Source organism: Xiphophorus couchianus, chromosome 15 (genome assembly GCF_001444195.1).
Source record: "Xiphophorus couchianus chromosome 15, X_couchianus-1.0, whole genome shotgun sequence".
In the NCBI taxonomy this organism is placed as follows: Eukaryota; Metazoa; Chordata; class Actinopteri; order Cyprinodontiformes; family Poeciliidae; genus Xiphophorus; species Xiphophorus couchianus.
In genome coordinates, this window is record NC_040242.1 from 22,263,145 (window position 1) to 22,281,682 (window position 18,538).

The 18,538-nt window shown below is 40.2% G+C and overlaps 1 protein-coding gene across 4 annotated transcripts in view; it reads right to left on the reverse strand.

Annotated features, from left to right (window-relative positions):
• The window catches only part of fynb (FYN proto-oncogene, Src family tyrosine kinase b), a 74,514-nt gene extending 59,132 nt beyond the window's left edge, over positions 1 to 15,382 (reverse strand). Inside the window, exon 1 of one of the 4 annotated variants that reach the window (XM_028039979.1) lies at positions 15,183 to 15,382. The gene's annotated coding sequence lies outside the window, so the exon portion shown is untranslated. The remainder of the gene's footprint in view (positions 1 to 15,182) is intronic. The other 3 variants (XM_028039978.1, XM_028039982.1, XM_028039981.1) reach the window with 3 other exon arrangements.
• Positions 15,383 to 18,538: the final 3,156 nt, after the last annotated feature.

Sequence of the window (18,538 nt, forward strand, 5' to 3'; positions counted from 1 at the left end):
CAGATCCACTCAGATGTGTGGGCTGCTCAAATGGCTGAACACAGCAGGACTCAGAGAACAGAGCCCAGACTCTAGGTGCTGAGGGGCCAGCAGGTTCCAAACATTTTCAGTTTCTAAAGGCACCTTGTATTAAAAGAATTTCAATGATGGTTAGATACATTTGATGGATGAAAGGTGGAGTATCTGGTCATTTCTATGTGTTAAAAAAAATTCCGTTTATCAAAAACAATTTTTTTTTCTCCTGGAAAAAAATTGAATCAGCAGACCAAACTTTATTGGGGTGGGGGTTTCTAGCAAACAGAAACCAATTAAATGACATTAGTCACAGTTTTTTTTTCATCCTGACCTTTAACCAGATTGGACATCTGGTGTTCTGAACTGTGTGGTAGATGGTTGGTAGCTACAACCTTGGTTTGTTTAACCATTCCAAAACCAGCGTTTGAGAAGAAGTCCAAAGCTTTTCATATGGAGTCAGCGTTCCAGAGAAACGGAGCAGTCATCTGAATTCCTGGAGGCAGAATTAACGGAGAAACATTTCAGTCACAAGATGAGCTGGAACTTCTGTATTTCTGTAATCTGACGGAAAAGTGAGTCACAAATAACTGAATAAGCTCTTGGTAAAATACACCCTTACCAAGCACTGGTGCAACATTTCTTTATAATATGTGAGCAACACTGATTCTTTTTTTTTTTTTTTACATGGAAACAATCATTTGAAACTTTAATATGACAGACAAGCATTCAACCAACTCTGTAGCCAGTCTGTCAGACAACAGCAGCAGAGAAGCCCATATGAAAATTTGAGATCGCCATCTGATATTAATAGTGCTGCTCTGGCTGATAAAATATATTTACCAATATTACATATTTATTTCAGTTCTTCCAGGATGTTACATTGTTTGCTATTTTTGCGGCCTAAGATGACTGATTCGGTGGCACCTTTTTCATAAAGGTGTCAAAGTTGTGATTTTTTTAAGCTTTATTTTTGTCACAACATGGTCCAACAAAAAAGATTAAAGTGCAGAACATATTTTTCCCAGAAAGACACAATTTCAATAATTGTTGATATTTAAAATGTAAATGACATTTTGTAGCACCTTATTGAAATAGCAGCTTTAATAAAAAGAATTCCATATTGGTCATTAAGGTTAATATGAACTGTATGTGCAGTATAAGCAAATCCTACAAAACAATTTTATTTATCAGATAATTACAAACATGAAAAAAAAAAGCTAATATCAGAAGATATTATCCATTTTTGTGCTGATTTGCATCTCTTTTTTAAAGAGCTTTAATCCTCTGCCCCCTGGACATCCAGTGGGTCCAGACTCCAAACTTATATTGAGAATGTAATGCAGAAAAACGGAGAATTCGCCAAACAACAGAAAATCACACTAGGAAAGTAGATTCTGAGATGGTTTGACTACTGAAAAAACACACATGTTCAGTCTGACACTCTGCACAGCTTCCTCCCGTCTCTTTTCACTTTCTGTGTTTCCCCATCTCATTTCCTCTCAGGTCCTTCAGTGAGCCAATGCAGCAAACGATGAAACACGCAGGAAATCTAGAAGTCACCATCCCTTTTTTGACCTACAAAAATTACAACACTAGCTGTTCTCTTGTGAGGATTCTGGCTGATTCTGAGGCTTCCCTGCTGGGAAATGAACCTCAGTCTGCAGGCTGGTGGGTGGCTGATCAGTTAAACATCAAGGTTAGTCTCTGAAGAACAAGTCGGGCCACTTCAACACCAGCTAGACGTGAAAGACATCCAGGCTGCAGCGCTCCTGTGGATTTCCAGTAACCCTGCAGACTGTGTGCTGGAAGAGGCGTGTTAGAATAATCAGCATCTTTATATCTTTCTCTAAAACTGGGACGCAGCGTGAAGCTATTACATGCTCCCGTGAGCCCAGATCAGCTGTGATTTGATTGACACATCACCCGCTCCTGAGGGCGGCCAGCTCTGAGTGGAATACTGAGCAGCAGCGGCTGCTGAGGAGCGGATTAATCCTCACTACACTGGGGGGGATTTGCAAGTCGATTAAAGGAAGGCCTTGCTCCGGATCAGGAGTTCAAATCCAGAATTCCCAACGTCTTTGGTTATATAACCTCCCTGTCCCTTTGGTTGAGCGCTTTTATGTAATGATGAGATCTTTATAGTTCATACAAATATGTGTAATCTAAGGCCTGGATCAGTCCAGTGACGGTGGTGTCATCTGCAAACTTCAGGAGTTTCACAGACGGGTGAGGACAGAAGACACCACTAGGGGGCAGTGGTTCTGATAGTTGTTGCGAGGAGTGTACAATAGGACAGGTCAACTCCAAAGTTGGTAGACACATGAATGTTTATATCTTCTAATAAGGGGTGACGCTAACCAAATATTTTCTATCTTTGACTGACTTTTTTAAAATGATGACGAAAAAATCTTAAGTTTGTCATTTTGAGAGATTAGAATTCACACCCCAGATCACTTTGTACTAATCTGGTAAAAACCAGCAGCTCGTTCTATGCTTTGCTTTGTACAGACGGTCTGGGCTATAAACTATTGAGAAACAACAACTTGCTGGAAGCATGGACTTTGTTGAAGTTTGAAATTTCACGCAATTGCTAACGAATATCTGTGACATATTTATAATTCACCAGTTAGATGTTATGAAGCTTATTAGAAATTTCCTGCACTGAATGGAGATGAGAATCGTGTAGGAAGGCAATGGCTTTGGTGCAGACATTTTAAACTGTTTTCAAAGACCATATGTAATTAAATCGCACAAAATAAGATTCCCGCAAGTGCTTGCAGAATCAGTAATCGCCTCGTTCTGAAAGTGCTCTGATCACTTCAACTGAAAAATTGTTCCCTGATTTCAAAACTTTGGATGAAGTGGTGCTTGTAACTCCAGGCCCCAGTGTGGCAGCAGAACCTGCATTCTGCCTCCTGATCAACATCAACACCCCCATGAGAAGTCATCTGTAAAATTGAATTGTTCATAATTTAATTGCAATTGTTTATTTTCATTATTCATATGAGGTTATTGAGACCACAGCCAGTGGTGTTTTGTCACTGCAGAAGAAAAGTTACATGTAGCCTACAGTAGTCATCTGACTGACGTATGATGGATTCTCTTTTCAGCTGGAATATTAATTAAGATTAATGAAAATGAAATACCGTTGAATATATTATATATATATATTTTTTTAAAGATTAAGATCTGATTCTTTGGACCCCATGAGTCAAAATGACACACAATGAAAAAGTCTGGAGCAACATTTACTTCAAATAGAGATTTTGTAAATTCTAAAATTTCTAACTTCATTCAACACAATTTTAGTCCAGATGTAATAAATTAAAATGGTCCATTTTGACTAGTTTCTGCAGTCTGTGAAAAACATTGATGAAAAATGTTTGGGTATAATAAGAAACAATAACCTAAAGCTTTAATATGACATTTCAGCATTCTGTAGCCTAGCCATTACATTACAATGGGGGGGAAAAAAATCATATATTCATATCAAATATTAATGAGTACTTTAACTCCTCTTATTGCCACTGTGTTGTCTTTTGGGCACATAAATACACCTCTGTGTTAAACCACCTTTGAGCCGCTGTGGTAATTCTTTTGACCAAACAGAAGCAGCTTGGTTTCACATCGGTGTGTTAAAATCCACACTTCCTCTGATCTCTACAGTCATCCCGGAATGAGAGCCGCTTGGGACCAAAACGAGTGTGTGTTCAGTCCTCCATGAATCTGTGTGTGATCTAGGCAAGTCTGTACAATCGGTCAGGGAGGATGGTTCAGTAAGCTTCTGCAACCAAGCAAAAAAGGTTAAGATTTAAACAATCTGTACTTAGATAATGTTCAGTACTCTTAAAGTTGAAGGTGCATCGATTGCAGTTTTCTTGACAATCATCGATCTTTAAAAAAAACTCACCTGCTGATTCCAATTTTGGTTGATATCGTTTTTCTTATTATTTAAAAAATAAATCTGGGCAAATAAATCAGCTGGATAATCAATCGGTGCATCCCTACTTAAAATGTTACTGTCATGTCTTTTCTAATCAATTCATTAGCTAGTTCCACTTTGAATACTCAAGTCAAGTGCATTCAGTCACTTGGCATTCACCAGTGCATTGGGACTGCCATCCTGAGCTATGATTTTCTTCGTCTGCATCTTAAATCCGAGTTGAGCAATGCAGAGAAAAGAGGCTGCAGTCAAAGTGAGGAGCTGAGAACACACAGACCACGAGGCGGGACGCTGCAGAGGGAGCCGGCTGCGACATGCTGCTGAGACACGGCTCATTTCAGAGGTGAGACGCCGGTTAAAGCCTCGCTCTGCTCAAGCTACAGCTCAACATGCATCCATAAGATTACAGGAAGCACATTGGCTCGTCTGTCACATCCAGGCGTTGTTCAGTCAGACTGCAGTGCTCGTCACTCCCCCTCACACTGTTAATCACTGGCGCAAAAAAACCCCCAACAACCTCACAGCAGGTTAATTATGGATGAAATCTCTCTGAGCGATAAACATGCACGCATAAAGCACTGTTGTTTTCCCCTCCAAACCCAAACAGCAGCCATCAGCCCGCCTCCCACAGCATAAACATATCATCAATAAGTAATGAAACAGCCAGATGTACAATATAACCCACCTGTTTGAGCAAACACAAGAAAGAACTGCAAAACACAGAGAACAGGGAGGTTACCATGTGCTGCTGGAGAGATGGATTATGAATCTAAAACCCAGATATCAGCTGACCCATAACTGCCCTTTGACCCATCAACAGCTTGACCCCATAGCAGTTAATGATTTAAAACACTTCCAAGAAGACTGATTGAGATTCTTTGAGGGTTGTAGTCAAGTGGAAAGCTATGGCAGCTATGTGTGGGCATGGCATTATTACATTTAACATGCTTCAACCTCTCATCACTTGCATTGGAGTTAGGCTTATTAGTTTCCAGAAACATGAGCATGAATGTCATCTAAATGTTATTTTTGGAAGATTTACTTGAGTTGTTCTTCCAGGGTGGAGCGAACACGGGACATCGTTTTAAAAGAGTCGCAGTTTTAAAAGTCATGGTGCTCAACTTCAAGGAATGCCACCGTCACTGCTTTTCTAAAGCACAGCTAGCCTGCACTAGATAGCCTCAACTGGATTAGCTAGTTATGGCTTCTTTGGGTGACTAAAACCAGGAAGATAGAGCACAAGTAGTACCAATGCAACAACTCAACCACAAAAACTTAGAAGAAATGATAAAACAATTAAGCTCCTCCCCCTGCCGTCTTGATATACTACACACAGCTTTCCTTAAGAAAGTTCTGCCCATCACTGCATAAGACCTCATTCAAATGAAGAACTCATCCCTCTCAGTTATCAGTCATCTTGCTGTCTAGTTGCTGATTGTTTGCTGTTTAGTAAAAGCAAACAATCTGGACAAATCAGTACTGCAGATTTACAGGCCAATCTCACCTGTGGTGGCGCTGCACCAAGAACCACTGAAGGTAATGACACAAAAGTGTCTCTGAAGAAGACAACTTCCTTCTTCACACAATGTAAACTAAAATGGAGTGTCAGACTTTAGCGGTTGTAAGATTTCTCTTTGGCATAAGACCATAAGCCATTTCTACCGCTATCAAATTTATTTACCCAGAATGCCTTGTGCCGTAGTCCACTTTCTGGTTTTGGTGCGGTCTCTGGTCTGCATGGCGTTCATATATGCATTCAAACAAAACCAGAGTTCAACCGCATCAGAGTTTGATGGACCATTCACACTTCCCAAAACCAACCGGAGTTTGTAGGTAAACAAACTAGAGTTTAATTGGAGCGGACTAAACAGGCGGCTGGTGTGAATGTGAATGGATGACATCTATTTGACCTTTTACCCCACCAGAAGAACAGGTTCAGGTTCAACAGAGTCACCTAGTAGATTATTTGCCTGAGAAATACACCAGTCAAATTTATGTTATAGTTTTTTTTCAACATAAATATGCACTGTAGGATTTTTCCTCCATTTTCATCAGTGTGACATTTAACAATAAAAAAAAATATGTTTTATGTCTGCTAAAATGTACTTAACGCAAGCAAAGAAATGTGTCCCACAAAGCTCCCAATCAACTTACAGTTTATAAACTAAGACAGACGTTTCATCTGCAGTTCAAACATCTAATTATATCTTTGTCCAGTTCAGACGCCCAGAAGAAGCAACTGTAGCTGCAGCTAATTACCACAAGTGAGCTCTTGAGTAAAATGTCTAAGCTTCTGGTAAGTTAATCCAAAACACCTGAGTTAAATGTCGGGTCAACGTGGATGTGTTTTAATGTAACATTCTGTACGCGACATCATGGGACTTTCAGAGGAAATGAGAATGGATACAAAAGGAGAAGTGTTGAGCTTGATTCATTCGTAGGAGCAACTTCCAGATCCAGTCATCTGTTCAAATAGCTTCACACAAATATAAGTGCGATGGGAATGTCTGGCCATCACACACCCAGGAAGGAGAGAGGTTCTGCATCCCAGAGATGAATGTGTTTTAGGGTGACATGAATTTATAAATCCCCAAACCATGTTGCCTTTAACACTGCAGTTTTAAGTGTTCTCATTAAAAGAAAAAAACAACTTGTAAATGGCTAAACAACTACGTAAATATAAAGTTGTTTATCTGAGGCAGAATCATAGAAAGTAGGTAACTGCCTGAAAAAGCGTTTTGAGTCAATCTGCTGAAATTTTAACTGAAAAACCTCCAGATAAAAAAAAAATTAAATTAAATAATGAGATAAATTATGAGTGAAAATGTTATAAGGGTTATGAACATCTCAAATCAAACATGTCATCATGCTCAAGAATATTTCTTATGAAAAAATGCCCTCAGATAGTCTATTTTTTTGGATTAACTGGTTAATAATTGGATAGCAAAAGGTGCTTCATTGGAAGATTTTTTTTTTTTATACACGATTTGAATCATGTGAAGTTAAAACTTTCACTCAAAGAGTTCTGGGTAGAGCATATTAATGAATCACTGCTCTGTTATTTCAGCACATTACCTTTTTAGAGTCTGTACACTCCCGCTAACAATTCATAAATTATTAAATTACTTGACGGTTATTTCAAAAATCGATTCAGGCCTATTTACAATCAAAGATCGTAGGTTTTTACTCCAGAATATTGAAGAACGGATGGAAAAAAGGTAGAAATGTGAGACACTGCCAGTGATGCTGATTTTAATCTAATTTTTCTTCCTATACTTCAATGCAAATCAATCTCTAACATGTAAAGCACCTACAATAAGAAAGGTTTAACACTGCTGTCCACTATGGTGACCACTAAGTGCATTAAGGTGTCAACGTTCTTCCTTCAGGTCCTTTCAGACACTAAGAGCTGTCCGTTAATTTTCCATCTGTTTTTCATTTTCTAAAGTCTTAGAAAAATCAGCAGTAATCACAGATTTGCAGAGCCCAGCCTCCAACATGTGGCTGAAACATGTCTCCGTAACCTAGCATTAGCTCTCCTCTGCCTCAGCAGCGGTACAAACTTTCAAGCCAAATTAAAAGACTTCTGCTCAATTTATTCAGCTTTTAAATATAGAACGAGGCGCTCCAGTGCACTGCTGAACTCCTGAATACGGGCTAAATGGACTTGAGAGCAAAACGGAATTGGAGCGATTAAGTGGGAGGAGAAGAAAAAAAAAGAACGCAAAGGGAGATTAAAAATGGAAAAATGTTGGGCAGGGTATGAGAGGAAGCTCGGCTTGCCTGTGCACCAGATGCAAACGAGCAACTCTGATTCCTTTCAGAGGAAATGAAGCCGCAATCGAAAGGCTCTGACTGACTTTGCACGCGTAGAGCACGTCGTAATCAAGCAAGAAGCCGAGCTGTGGCAGGTGGAAGTGCAGGGCCGACGATAAGGGAGCGCGCAAACAGGATGTGTGTCAGCTTTTGAAGCAAGACAAAAGGCTAATTGAATTGAGAGAAAAGAAAAATGAAAGAAATGCTTACATCACAAAAGTCATTCACTCATTCCTCCCTGGATATCACTGTGACACTACAAGCGTGTTTTTAGTAATTGTACAAGTAACTTTTAATCAGCAGCCACTTTAGAGGCAAGATGGAGAAAATGAAGGAACTGCAGACCAAGGTTATTATAGTTAACTAAAAAGTACAAAATAAAAACTGAAACTGAGAAAACATTTTTGTAACTGAAATAAATAAAAACGGTAATTAATGGGGGAAAATTAAAACTAACTGGAACTACTGTACATCATGCATTTTTAAAGCTAACTAAAGCATACTGAAAGTATGCAATATACTGTACGTCGTTTATGAATCTATATATTAGCTTTTTACACCAGCTGTTGGTAAATTATGACACTTATTAATCTTCCTGGTGGAACTGAAGCTGGTCCTTAAAAAAGGCAACAGCAAAAGTTGGGAGACAATAACCAATCAGTTATTGTTTGACAATAGATGAATACATTTGTTGAAAATAGTCTCATCTGCTGAGTCTTCATTAATCCTACTGATGTATCCATAATTATAATAAAATACTGTGACCTTTTCAAATTCTGCCACTAAAAATTTACCAAGGTATGAAAAAACTAAAACTAGAACTAATAAGAACTAAATTGAAGCTAAACAATAACTAATAAAAACTAGCTAGCCCACTCTAAAAACTCATTAAAACTAACTCAATTAGGCAGAATGTCACAACTAAATCAAATTAAACTATACTGAAAAGCCCAAAACAATTGTCACCCTGCTGCAGAGTCAGAGATGATCATATGATGGTAGCTCTCCAGCAGCTCTGTGGCAGCTCGCATTCATCCGCGGCGCACTATTTACTCGTGTGTAACAATAACTTCTCTTGAGCCTGAGCGCGGACCATGACTCAGCAGGAACGACAGAGAAAGAGAGACGGATGGAGAGCGACTTTCCCCTCCACTGTAAGCCTGACACAAAGAGCAGCATTGTAGCGGTCCCTGTCTGACGTCGAGCGGCTGACCGGACCTCCAGTTGTGAGCGCGCGAGTCGGGTTCGTCTGACGCCACGCCGGCTCCGCGTAACGACATCACGGCTCGTTAAGGGAACAAATTTTCATCTGAAGAAGGACTTGAGCTGGAAGCCACATCTGAAGGAGTCGTCTATGAAAGCGTTCTTTGATGTGGGAATGATCGTATTTCTGAGAAAAGCTCCGACGTGATATTATCCAGCTGCGCTTCAGGCTGGGACCATAGAAAGGTTCCTGATGAACAGAGTCATTTAGCCAAAATAACTGAGCCATGCTTGCTTGTCAGCTTGGCCTTGTTGACTCTATTTATTCGATATCTAATTTTTAGTTTCTAGTGTTTCTATGTATTCTACCCTCTTCGGAAATGCATATAAAAATGTATGTCACAAGGAATATCCCAGAGTTTGCTCCACCACTTAGAGAGAATTCATGAACACTCCACAAGTCCGGACTTTTCAAAGACGGCAAGATGGAGGCTAATATTGAAAGGAAAACAGACGATGTTTGTCACATCCAGGACAACAGACTTGCTGTGAGCACAAAGACCTAAAACTGAAAAGTTTGCATGACCCTGAATGCAGGTGAAGAATGAGGCAAATTTGGTCATCAGGCATATGGAGTCGACTCCTGTGGAGACTTTTGGTAATTATTTTAGGGTTTATAATTTAAACCTCAAATGAAATGTGAACAACACAAAAAAGCTTTTCTTTTTTGGTTTTTATTTAATTGAAATAAGCACACGTTGCCTCTGAACGTGGGTCGCACCACCACGGCACGCCCAACTAAAACATTTTTATAGACCAAGAAAATAGAAACTAAATGGCCCAAAAGATTAAACTAATGTGAACATTAAGGCAAATATACTAATTTATTTAATTCATTGTTATGCAGGTAAAGGAGAAATAATTCCCAATAATACTATTTTTGCATTTTTTATGGTCAGGAAAAAGCTCATTTTGGTCCTGGACTGTCAGATTGGGGTTTTTAACCCTTTGTCCAAAAAGTTTGGACACCGCTGCTCTAAATATTCACATAGTGAAACATGGTGGAGGCGGCATCATGCTGTGGAGATGCTTCTAGTTGCCAGGGTTTGTGTTCAGATGGAAGGACATAGACACAGGGGAATAACAACTGGTTAGAGGCTGAAAATGACTTCTGACTGGCGCAGGACAAACAGCCAAAACATCCAACCAGAGCTCTGACAGAACGGTTCAGATCAAGATTCTGCACAGAGCTGACTCAGCAGGCTGGATGCACATGTACGTCACTGTCTGCAGAAACGTTTGACACAGCTTGGAAATAAATTCAGGGGCAGCATCTCGTTATAGTGAGAGAGTTTTTTACTAAAAGAAGAACGTTTTTGCCAAAATAAGAAAGTTTCTCACTAAAATAAGAAATTTCTTCTTAAAACAAGAAGTTTCTCACTATGAGATGCAAAGTTTGTAAAAAAAAGAGGAGGATTCTTGCTTTAGTGAGTTTTATATCTAGTTATTATGGAAAACGTTCTCATAATAAGATAGAAAAATGCACCCCTCATACAGATTACAACTTGTTCGAAAGGCGTAAAGCGGCTCACTACGTTCATTCCTCTAACCTGATTCTTTTAGACAACAGCAGAAACTCGTCAGAGGTGTTTCCATTTTACGCTTACGACATTTCTTATTTAAACAAGAAGATATTTTTGTTTAAATAATATCTCATTGTAACACTTAAAAAAAAATCTCATTAAGGCAAAAAAAGCCATCTATTTCTAGGGAGTTTTGCATCTTGATATGACGAGAACGTTTTGTCGTTTGGCCTAGACGCTGCTCCTGAATCCATTTCCCAGCACTGGCAGTTAAAAAGCTTCTGTACTTTTCAGATTTGCATTTGCAGAACATTTTGAAACATCCTGCATCATTTTACCTCTGCCAACTTTGTGTCGCTCTGTCACATAAAATCCAGATAAAATGAACACGTTTGGACACGTAATGTGAAAGAAATGAGAATATTTTTTTAACAAACTGTAGGTGTGAAGAAGTTCCAAGAAACACAACTCGCCTTGATTATAAAAATGTATCTTGTTAGTATCTAAAGCTATCCAAGCAGAAAGCTTTAGAAACACTCTGACTGCCAGGGGAACTGATGGAGTCGCATGATGCCAGTTCTTGCCATCATGCATCTTCCCTCACAATTTACTAAATTTGACCTCTATCAAGTGTGTTCACATTGATTTGACCCCTGCTTCAGAAAGATTACCAAGCAAGGAACAGGCCTGATGCCTTCATCACCAAGGCAACCATCACCATACTGTGTGTCAGCTGTTCCGTGTTCACATGACTGAATGAAGTTCATTATCAGCTGAGCGACTGGCCCTTGAAGTGGGTTCTGGTATATTTCATAATCACGGCAACATTTTTATCATTCTTCTCATCGCTGGTAGAGACTTATTCATATTGCTACAGGACTAATTAAAGTGGAGCAGCTCCTCCCTGTTGATCAGGGGGTGGAGGAGGAGGATAGCAGAGATTGTTTGGAAGAAAAGACTGACCGCTGATGAAAACAGGGAAAACCACAAGAACATGACAGCAAACACACTGCAGACTATATCTGCTCTGGTTTATTATCTAAGCCTTTCATCTCAGCTCAACATGTTCTCCTGTTTCTCTCCATCACAGCTGGCAGAATGATGTGGAAAACCTGAGATGTAGAGATGAACTGACCAATCAGACAGACGGAAACTTTCAATTTACTCTTGATTTAGTCATAGGAGATGAAAAATCTCTTTCTATACATTTACTAGATACATCAAAACTAACAGCTCCCATCGACTCATTAATAAACAGGAAGTGTTTTATTGAGAAATGTTGCTGATGGTTTTTGGTGTGCTCCTAGCTAAAAGACTAATTATGCTAACATTAAAGCACTAATCATAAACATTAGTTCCACTAACGGTAAAGAACTACACCAACATGGTGTTTAGCAGAAGCTAATGCTACAGCGTTAACGTCAAAATATACCTGCTCTTTAAAAAGAAACCACTCTTGATCAACAGTTTTATTTTGACATTAGAATTTCCATGCGTCATAAAAAAAAGAAAACAGGAGGAGAGGAAGTTAAGCTGATCCATAAACAGACTTCAACTTCAAAATAAGAGCATGAATATAAATATCTAACTACTTAATCAATTCCTGACAGTCGATGACCAACACTTCACCACACATGTTGAACTATATTCAACTGAAACTTTACAAAACAACCAAGTAAATTAGTGTCATTTAGGGAATTTTAAGTGTGCTAAACGTTTTCAAAGTTAGTGAAAGTGCTAAAGAGCTAAATGAAAAATTAGTTCTGCTCTTAGCGCGTTAGTAGAAGTTTTCCCACCATTGGTTTCAAGCATAGATGGGGAGAATTCTAGAATTTATTTTTAATTAGGTTGAAATTAAAATGAGTGAATATATAAGTAGAAAACTTTGCTGCACAAGTTGGAAATCAGTATTGGACAGGAAACATGTAAACATGACATGTTTACTGACATGAGAGGATTTTATTTCAGACAAAAAACATAAAATGACTATGTATCTGCAATGTTTTACAAAACCTGTTTAATAATAATTAATGCCGCCATTTCACATGGAATAATGAATGCATAGCTTTAAAGTATAAACTCCTGTTCTGCTGTACAGGTCTGCTGGTTGTGCGCAGAGCTCACCCTGCAGATGAATCCACCTCACCGATACCCGCTGCACCTACAGCACCTGAACTCAGCGTGCTTCACCGCCACATGGCTGGACACCACAACCTGCTTACACTCTCTGCAGCGAGAGGACTCTGTAAAACTTTGCAAGAAGCCGGTAAAGCCGAGTGACCTTCTAGTTTTTCTGCAAACCCAGCTCCTTGAACAAAATGGCTGTGATCCAGACCTGGTGGGGTTTTATCCGCCAAGACAATAGATGGGGGAACACCCAGCACTGTTCTCACAGGAAACGGAGGTGATGAGAATGTTTAACCAACCCCAATTAGAAACTGTATCAAAAAGTGCTGCTGTATGATGGAAAGATAACAGGAAATAATATGTTTACTCGCGGTTTACCCTCCTTCAAGTATAGGAAGGAAATAGAAAGTCAGGTATTACATTTTAAAACACAAACTAACTCAAATCAGAGACGCAAATGCTGACAACCAATCCCAGCAGATAAGGTGGTGATTAACAGCCTGTAAGTGTCAGCCCTGCTGCAGATGAAGAACAAACTAAACACAAAGACTCTCACACTAATGATAAAGCACGGGAGAGAAGGGATGATGGCTTTGATCATTTGAAGCGACAATATATGTGCAACATGCTAGAAAAAGAAAAAATATATAGATCATCACACAAATAATATTTAGTTAGAATTTATTTGCTCAAGTGGTTTCGCTACAGACCACAGCATAAATATAGATACTCCTGCTAAGTTTAGCTGCATGGACTGAAATAACTTCATCGCCTTTTATAGAGCCTCTAGTTTCGCTGAAGAGTTTTGTGAAAATTAAGCCGAATGCAAAGCTAATTAGCACAAACAGCCAGAAGATTTCACACTTCTAGAGTATTCTAAACCCACCGATAATTGTGAAGAGTATTAAAATAAAAACAGACACAAAACAAAAGAAAATGAAGAGAGAAAAAGTGCAAGGTATACTGACTGACATTTACTTGTGAAGTCAGGAGTTTCATCCAGAATAAATAACCAACATGCAAGTCCAGAAATCAGTAGGATTTATCTGTTGTACTCAACGATGCACATATTTACTGTACAGAAAAATCCTATAAAAACATGTTCACAGGGTTTCTGCACGTGTTTGTGTGTAGAATCAATATAATGAACGATGAGAAATGCAGATAAACTGTTCAGTAATAAAGTTATTGCTATATTTTAAACACACATCAGCCATGAGGTTGCGGTCGGTGTGCCACCTCCGACTTTCCCTCTTGGAAGCAGCCAGTTAGCATCTGAAAAGCTCATTTAATATCTGACCTATGACCCCAAATCCCAGAGGAGTTGAACAGGAGGCTTCATGGATGCAGAGCAGAGAGAGGAGAAATTTCAATATCCCCAACTCCAACATCTCTGAGCTGAGCCATGAGACTATCACACAGCAACAATCTTCAGTCAGAGGCCTCTGTCGATTAGTTGCAAGGCTGACTGCTAGTGGACATCCTTCCTGCACACAGCATCCCATCCACAGCGACTCTTTGTGGATGGAGTTACCATAACATTTCATTTAACTTTGAGGTAAATCATTTTGAACTGAATTACACTGAACAAACTATAGGCTTTTCCAATATTAGGAAAACTTTCAATACCAACTACAATTAAATTGAATTTCTTGCTTTTCATAATCACAACGTCCTGTTCTTTTTCAGGTTTAGCGTCTAGGTCAGTACAATCCACTGCAAATGTTCATCTGATTGAACATTAAAAAAAAGAAGAAGAAGACAGATATTAGCCAGTCAAACACAGGATCCAAAACTATCCTTTGGGGCCGCGGTTAAGTACTATTAATGTGGGGATGGCGACTGGAAGCTGGACCACAAACTGGTTGAGAAGAGTTGAGCAGCAGCGTGGTGTTCCAGCCTCATATGATTCACGCACAGACACATTTAAAGCTGCACTGCACCGACCGTGGATCCAGACTGCTGCCCCCCCCCCAAAAAAACCCTGCAGCATCACCAGAAACACACAGCAGCCGAATTATGTGTCCTTCATCTGACTCCACCAAGCATCGATATGAGATGTTGATGGTTTTGATGGGAGGAAAGCCGGGGATGGAGGGGGGGAGAGGGAAGGGGGGGTAAATAAGAGGATCAAAATGCGTCAGTGCTTGGAGAACTAAGAGCCCCCCCTCCACCCTCTTCAACCCCCCACCAGCACCAGCAGCTTAATTAGCTTCGTGTCGATTCTTCCATTAAGTCACAAAGAGGATGGGAGCCGCTGGAGCAGCGACCAGGGCATCACGTTCAAACCAGGACGACGCCTCAGCTCCACAGCCCCGCTGGAGCAGCAGCAGCAGGAAAACACTGTCCGAGAGAGCTAACGCTGCCTAAGTGCCTTCATGTTTAAAGAAACGCCAATAAAAAAGAAATACTGTCTTAAATCCCAGCCATTCACTCCGCTTTGGAGGCAGGACAGAGCAGAATGATGTGGAAAACCAGAGCAGAGCGTCACTTACCGATATAAGCGGCTCTAATGTCCCACAGCTCCGTATTCCATCGCTTTAAGCTGAACGAATGTGTCGGTAATAAAGGCTGAGCGGCGGCGGCGGCGGCGGCCCTGTTGTTCTGTCGCCCTGCTGCTCCGTAGTAGCCGCTGCGTGTGATGGCGTTAGATCTACAGGGCCACAATGAGACTGGCGATGCCTTCACGAGCTGTCGGAAATATTCCCATAGATAGCAACGGGTAAGCAAAAGTCGGCTCCAGGGGAGGGTTGGGGAGGGAGAAGCGAACTTGTTTTTCCCCTTATTAAGACGTGGTAAGTAATGATGTACACAAATACTCCGAAAATTGCTTTACAACGTTTTATAGTGAGCAAACTTATTCAAACTGGAGTCAATTTAAATCGGTCCCATACAACTAGACATATCCTAGTAAGTTATCAGCTTAAGCATGTTTCCAAATATTGTGACCAACTTAGTTCACCTTGGAGTATTAACTTTCCAGACTCTTTTTGGATGATTACCTGTACGCTCTCACTTGCAGCTGGAAAACCCGAGCTGTATAAAACTAAACAACCAAGTCGTGACGTTTGAGTGGCAGCTGGTCTGTCCAATCATTGCTGGTGCTCGAGTGAAGCTCTGGACGTAAATACACAGATTTCTATATCACAGATGTCGGGTAAATTTGGAGATAATGCTATTTATAAGCCGAGGAAAGCAGTAGCCAAAAGCACGTGTTTGTTGTAGTAACTTATATGCATTTTTGTTAAAGTCTGAATTTGTCTAAAGTGCCGAATGAGATGCTGTTGTTACCTCTTTCTGTTAACAGCTAATAAACAGGTGTGTGGACCGCAGTGTGGGGTTTCCGCCATCTCCTGTCTGCTTTGAGTACTGCACTTTTCTGCTTTTTTTTTTTTGCCACAAACCACAATCTAGCTGAAAGAACGTCCGCATCAATCTAAAGTTATTTAAAACACGACCACAGCATGATGCTGTCACCACCATGCCTCACTGTATGAATGCAGTGTTCAAGGGTGTAGTGGCGTGTGTTTGTTGCTCTCATATTTAGCGCTTTTCTAAAAGCGTTGCTCTCATCTGACCAGAGCAGCTTTTAACTTGTTTTCTGTAGCAAACTGCGCTGTTAGTGTGTTCGTCTCGTCATTTCCCCCCCAGGAACATGTTTTTTAACACTTGATCCCATCTGAGCAGCAGAGCTATGTAGCTCCTCCAGGGTGACCATGCAGGGACTTCTTGGCTGCTTTAACACAAACCTTACAATCCAACGAGCCATTTCTTTCTTTGTTCATAGTCTGCCTGTCATACTCTGCATTTATTCTGAGATATAGTTAACCGACATTTAAACAAAATCGTTTGCACTGAAGCTGGTAACATTTGTAACATGACATTTGTGAGTGCATGGTGACTTCTGGACATCGGCTCAAGGCCCCTGAACTGAGTGTGTAGAAAAAGAACGGATAGATAGGCGGGTGGACTTGTTTTACAGGTTGTAACATTTGGGCGCCATCTTCTGTCTACATTTAGAATAACACTTTTCTGCTTTGTAGAAGCACAGTATGCAGGTGTTACTTCTGGACAATATTCGGGCATTTTCAAACTTACTTAAAAAATATTGTAATTACAAGCATTTATTCAGATAAAAGCTGTAGTAGGCTATGTAACATTTTTAAACAATATGTATCTTTCCCCTATCTGCAAAAAAAGTGCCACCATGTTGAGAGAGTACATTCTGAGACAGATAATCTGTGAAAAAAATCGAGTTTCTCTACCTCCTCTCTCTGGTCCTACAGCTGTCTGCAGAAATACACCGCTCACGGTCAGAATTGACCAATTAGAGCCAAGGGGAGGGTCTTAGCACTGTCAATCAAGCTTGTGTCTCTGCTGCAGTTGTGCTAATGGTGAAGTAATAACATTACAGGAAAGCTAACAGAGCTAATCAGGCTCTGTTGTGTGTTAATAGTTGTTGAATAATTTACCTGTTATCCTTTTTACATTTTACTAAGCAGGATAAATTATGACAGCAGTGCACTGACAGCCCACCAGTGGGTGGTGTTGTGGCTCTGTGGCCCCTCTGAGCCTCAGTGTCAGCTGCTGTGTGATGTCTGTTTCAGTAATGACAGACACATTTAGCCTTTGCCAGCTAACCACGGCTCAGAAGTTAAAGCGGTTCCCACTTGGCATCAGAGAGAGCACCTACCATTGATTACTTGCCAGCATGTAAGCAACCCCCGTCTCATACCAAGGTCTGTCTGCTAAAAACTCGGCGGGAGTCGAGGAATTACAGTGCCTTGCAAAAATATTCATACCTCTTGACTGCGTTTTATCTTGTTGCAGCTACAGACTATTTTCTACAGGTTTCTTTGGAATTTTATCCAATAGACCAACAGAGGGTGGTACAAAACTGTAAAGTCAAAGTTCAGCCCAAAATTATTTATATCCCTGGGGATATTTTATCTTGGCAAACAAGTTTCTCCTTACTGCAAATGAAATACAGTAGGTGTGTGTTAAAATATAAGAGAAAAAAATTTCTGTTCAACTTACTTTACCCATAAAGAGCATGTCTTGATGTTTACTCCTACCACTAAAAGTGGCTTTTGGTAGGAAGCCAAAAGTGACACATGTAAGACTGATGATACGAGAGACGATAAAGAGTCAAAGGATCCAAGCCATCCTGAAGAATTAGGCCATGCTGGTGGCGACATCTTAATGCACACAGCCCAGCAGATGCATCAGACTGCTGGTTACCATGGAATCAGACCAAGGAGGAAGCCACTTCTCTGAATAAGGTACATAAAAAATGTGTATACCCAAATTGGGTATGTTAATGCAACCTTGATTTAGCAATAAATTGAAGAATCGTTTAATCCCAAGAACACCACCTCATTTATCAAGCACGGTGGTAGGAACGTCATGCTTTGGGGATTTTTTCAGCCAATGGGAAAGGTGATCTCATCAATGTGAACAAAGACAACTCCACAAAGATTCTTAGCAACAACACTGGGCAGACCGCAGAGAAACCTGGGCTTGGGGAACACCAGAGATTCCAGCAGGATCATGAACCAAACCACAGATAAAATGATTAAGACGTGCTTAGCAGATAAACAACTGAACATTTTGGAGCAGCCTAGCCAGATGCTGAGTTCAATCTTACAGAGAGGAATGTATCTATAGATTAGACTAATGGCAAAGAGCAGATGTACTGGTTGAATTAAAAGATTAATTAAACCCTAAACCTGCCTGGGACATAAATAATTAGGCTCATCTGTTACTGAAAGAACAACATATCCCTCCAGGCCTAGAATTCCTTTGGATCCTGAGGGAAACTAATGTTGGGCTTATAGATAAATTCTATTTA